Here is a 6,000-nt window from a genome sequence, read left to right on the forward strand (position 1 = left end):
ATTTCCAACAAGTTATTTTTTAAACACATTGTATCATAAATACATTTTTGAATTTATCTTTCTACTATCAGTGCATAAAAGCATACTTTTTTGACACACTCACCCATGAGTGAGTAATGTCCTTCTAGTAAATAATTGTATTTTTATGCTTACGCACTGCTGTTTAAAGGGACAGTCTAGTATAATTTAAACTTTCATTATTCAGATAGGACTTTTAATTTTAATCAACTTTCCAATTTACTTTTATCATCAAATTTTATTTTTTCTCTTGATATTAGTTTAAACTAAACATAGGTAGGCTCATATGCTAATTTCTAAGCCCTTGAGGGCTGCCTCTTATCACAGGCTTTTTAAATCTCTTTTCAACACAAAGAGACAGAAAGTACACGTGGGCCATATAGATAACACTGTGTTCAGGCACAGGGGGTTATTTAAGATTTAGCACAAAACAATGCTAAATTTAAGACAATAGATAATAAAAAGTCACAGTCATATGATCAGGGGGCTGGAAGAAGGTTCTTAGATACAAGGTAATCACAGAGGTAAAAAAGTATATTAATATAACTCTGTTGGTTATGCAAAACTGGGGAATGGGTAATAAAGGGATTATCTATCTTTTAAAACAATAACAATTCTATGGTAGACTGTCCCTTTAAGTGAACTATAATACATATATATGTAATAATTTACATTTATTGCATGTGACAAGGCACTTAAGGAGTGATTACAGATTTGTAATAAATATAAAGTTCCACATCTTTTGTTATACAACACACAGGAAACCTGGCACTCACTAGCAAGCACACAGTCATATTCAAATGCAACTGACTCTCCCATTTTTGCTTTTAAATACTGTACTCACTAGGTTTAATTGAAAACAATCCTTATTTATTGCATGTGATGTTTCTGTGAATTCACCCCTTCATCAGACCAACAAGTGAAACAAAAAAACTTTAATTTATAGACCAGTGGCCCCACCCCCTGTAAGAAAGAAAATGTCAAAGTGTATGCCATAGCAACACAAATAATACAGTGTCCAAAAATATAACAACATAATGAGCAGCAACATACTATAAAATAAATAGCAACAGCAAAGTGTCAAATAAAAATGAACTAGTAATTAGGGACAGTTAATACCAAAACAAAACAGTGCCAAAACAAACAGTATTGAAGAAAAGGTATTCACAACATCCAACCCTACACAATAATAGTCTCTTAGTGAGTAGTTTAAATCAAACTCGCTGAAAACATATTGAGCATTTTCTAGTTGGAATAATCATATATATACTGTTTATATATGTGATATCGTTTGTTACAATATAAATGTGTCATTCACAACAGTATACTTTGTATGTATCAAATAGCGTGTTTGATCACTCATAATATAGAGCCGTAACTAATCAAAGCAAACTCATGAAAGCAAGTTTAGTTGCTATATTTGAAATGGTTGCAAAAAAACTACATACAAAATTATATACAAAATGTATACAACCGCCTCTATAATCAAAGTGGATTAAAGCAATTGTAAACAGTTGGCTAGTTGCCCTACAAATACACTCATAATTATAATAACTGTTAAAAATGTGTGTTAAAAATGTAATAAATCCAATATAAACAGTATGACTTAAGTGGAATATCATCTCTAATGTCTGTTTTAGTGTATAAAGGGAATAGATAGATAACAGATTAGTTTACCTTATACATATAACCACTGACATGTAGGTAGATAGGGTAACAGAGCACACATTATCAAAGCTGTTGAATCCTAAAAGAAGAAGAGTGTGAACAGAAAAATAACTAAACACTACTGATTATACCTGTCCTGTTGAATACAATCATATGCACTGGAAAATAACTTATTTAAAGAAAACAGTGCCAGTCAATCTGGGCATTTAAACCTTTAGGGTGATTAGTGTTCAGCTTGTGGATCCAGTGTGCTTCCAGTTGGAGTAGTTTCCTAATTCCTATCAGAATCACCCCCTCTCCTAAGTGGGGGGACATGGTCAATGAGGATGAACCCCAGATCTTTAACTGTGTGCTTATATTTCAAGGAATGTCTGGCAACTGGTTGGTCACTCTTCTCCTTCTCCAGTGCTAGTCGAATTACACTCCTATAGTTGGCCATGCGTTTTCTAATTTCATCTGAGGTTTTACGATGTAAAATAAACCACAATTGCCGCTCAACATATATACCACAAACTTGGTGGAGCAGGTGAGATAATGTCTAATGTGGAATTTCTTATTCAAGTGGGAATGTCTGAAGCTATCACCTTGGATCATCTTGTTGCATGTGGTGCAACTTGGACACCTGAAGCATCCCACTTTGGAGAATTTCAGTTATCTATTAATTATATAGCTTTGTTCTGGATCAGTCTTCATAAGATAGTCTTGTAGACTTCTCCCTCTTCTAAATCCAACCCTAGGTGGAGCATAATCCCTAAATGGAAGTGATTTATCAGATTTGATGATGTCCCAATGTTGTCATAGTGTTCTCCCCATCAGGTATATTCAGATCTGTAGTGTTTAGTTTTCTGTTCACACTCTTCTTCTCTTTTTAGGATACAACAGTTTTGATAATGTGTCTCTGTTACCCTATCTACCTCTATGTCAGTGCTTTTATATATATATATATATATATATATATATATATATATATATATATATATATATATATATATATATATGGTAAACCAATCTGTTATCTATCTATTCCCTTTATACACTCAAAAGGACATTAGGGATGATATTCCACTTAAGTCATATTATTTATACTGGATTTATCACATTTTTAACACACATTGTTACAGTTATAATAATTATAAGTGTATCTGTAGGGCGACTAGCCAACCGTTTACAATTGCTTTAATCCACTATGATTATAGAGGAGGATATATATATATATATATATATTGTATTTAATTTTGTATGTAGTTTTTTTATGGAACCATTCCAAATATAGCAATGAGACTTGCTGTCATGATTAACAAGCCATGAGCATAATGTTAAAGTTATGGTTAATACACTATATACACATAGCTGTCAGTCTCTGCCATGAAATTTGGGCATGTTTTAGGAATAATGTGAGGACCTCTACAAAGTCACTCTAGATGCCATTTGCAGATCTCCATACACACAACCTAAACGACATTAGAGCCTGTAAACAAGTACAAGCTAGGGTAAGATAATCAGCTGTTATGCATTTTTTTTCCTTTCCGTTAGAGGTTCCAGTAAAATTACGGTCACCAAGCCCTCATACATAGGTGAGTAGCGTGATTGTAGAATGTTTTCTTTGATTGGTTACAGCTCTCTATTATGAGTCATCAAACACGCTATTTGATACATACAAAGTTTACTGTTGTGAAAGACACATTTATATGTTAACAAACTATATCACATAAATACATGATAATTCCAACTAGCAAATGCTCAGTATGTTTTCAGAAAGTTTGATTTAACCTACTCACTAAGAGACTATCATAGTGAAGGGTTGGATGTTGTGAATATCTTTTCTTCAATACTGTTTGTTTTGGCATTGTTTGTTTTGGTATTAACTGTCCCTAATTACTAGTTTATTTCTATTAGACACTTTGCTGTTGCTATTTATTTGATAGTATGTTGCTGCTCATGATTTGATATTTTGCTGCTGCTCATTATTTGACACTATGTTGTTATATTTTTGGAATTTGTATTATTGGGTTGCAACCACTTTTGCATTTTTTTCCAGAGAAGGGTGGGGCCACTGGTCTAAAAATGAAAGTTTTGTTTGTTTCACTTGTTGGTCTGATGAATGGGTGAATGTCCCGTAATGTCACATGTAATAAATTAGGATTGTTTTCACTTAAACCCAGTGAGATTATATATAATCCAAAAGGGCCTTCACTCTCACTTACTGATATAGAATCTACCAGGGTACCAGTACAGTGTTACATAAATCATAAACAGAGGACCGCACTCACTGGATTTCAAATATAAATATCCATTTAATTAAATGACATTTCAGGGGCTTACTCCCCTTCCTCAGATCAACTTACATGTTCAAAACAATCAAACATTTAAAAACCATAAGCCCCACCCCCAGTGAACGATTGCACCAAAACTGTGGTCATAGCAACAGAATGATCATATCCACAATATAGGCAACCGATTTACCAAGCCACGTATGTATTTGTTTCCGCACAAGCCTTCAAGCTCACCGGAAACAGGAGTTAAGAAGCAGCAGTCGTAAGATTTCTGCTCTTTAACTCGTCCGCCACTTCTGAGGCGGCGGACGGCAATCAGCCCAATCAGATACAATCAGGTTTATTGACATCCCTGCTAGCGGCTGATTGGCCGTGAATGTGTAGGGGGCAGCACTGCACAAGCATTTCACTAGAAATGCTTGTGCAATGATAAATACCAACAACATATGCTGTCTTCATTTATCGAGGTCTGCCCGCACATTAGTAAATCAGCACAATAGCATCATTGTTAAAACAAACATTCCCAATTCATTAAATCACCAATCGTATATTACTATTCAATAAGTCGGTTATGATATATATATATATATATATATATATATATATATATAATATATATATATATACACCACCATAAAGAAAAAGCACTCGCTGGACGTAATCATGACTTTTTACTTGTGATATTAAAAGTTATGTCTTATATGATCATGTCCAGCGAGTGCTTTTTCTCTATGGGTGGTATACTTATACTTTTATTAGACCCTGGAAGTTGGGCTACAGTGATAAGGAGTGCATTCCGTATGGACTCAAGTATCCATCTATCTATCTGTCTATATATATATATATATATATATATATTTACTTAAAAAAACAGAGAGAAACACGAAGAGGACACAGTAGTGCCCTCTCTAAAGAAACACTGGGATTTCAGCACTCCAGAAAATTTTAAGCAATAATCTAGTCAATGACTCATAGAAAAAATTATGAATTTATTTAGTATGTTAGAAACAGCCCTGAGGAAGCCCCAATGACGCTTGGTCACGTGGTGGGTGAAACGGCCGTTGGCGTGTGACGTCATTCTGCACAGCTGATTAAATCATCCTAAAGAGAATCTAACGGAGGAGGATTTTGTTTCCCGGAAGTTATTTGTAATGTATTCATGGACTTATGAGTCTAACTGTTTTGCAAATGGAATGCATTTCCTGGGATAAATGAAATAGAATGAACTCTATACGCAACAGCTTAACTATATGCTGCAAGGGGAAATGAAGTATTTCTCTATATTTTGAGTTTAAATGTCTATCTTTGCCTGCCCTTAATATACAGTTCATATTGCTGTGATTACACAACTAGTATCTTATAAACATAGATCCCCAAAATTTTTACCATGGTAGCTGGTACCTCTTTATAATATTGGTGCTACCCTCTGGTAGGGGTGTTGTTTACTGATATGAAAGTGTAAAAGGTTAAACATGTAAACCTATTGTTATTTTGCACAACTTTACAATATAGTTAGTATTAGGCATAGATCCTCAGGTGTTTACTCATGATAACAACTTTCCAATTTAGATTGGGTTATCCTCTGAGAGAGGTGTTGCCAATACTATTCTTGTGTTATGAGTTACTCTGCATGGATCCCCAGTGTTATCCATGGTAGCAGATTCCTGTGTATACACGGGGCTACCCACTGGTAGGGGTGTTGCTTAATAACTCTTTCTAGCCTTATTTAAGGTTAATAGCCTGCATCGTAAGCAACTTTTGTGAGCTGGCCAGTTTTTTCTATGTATTTATTTTTACATATTGAATCACTATATATATTTGCACTTATAATAAATTTTACAAACTATTAACATGTGTGTGGTTTTGACTTAGGGGACCCAGCCGTTGACTGGTTCGCACTGAAAGCTGAGAACACCTGTTTCTAACATACTAAATAAATTCATCATTTTTTCTATGAGTCATTGACTAGATTATTGCTTAAAATTTTCTGGAGTGCTGAAATCCCAGTCTTTCTTTTGAGAGGGCACTACTGTGTCCTCTT

Source organism: Bombina bombina, chromosome 9 (assembly GCF_027579735.1).
Source record: "Bombina bombina isolate aBomBom1 chromosome 9, aBomBom1.pri, whole genome shotgun sequence".
NCBI classification, from domain to species: Eukaryota; Metazoa; Chordata; class Amphibia; order Anura; family Bombinatoridae; genus Bombina; species Bombina bombina.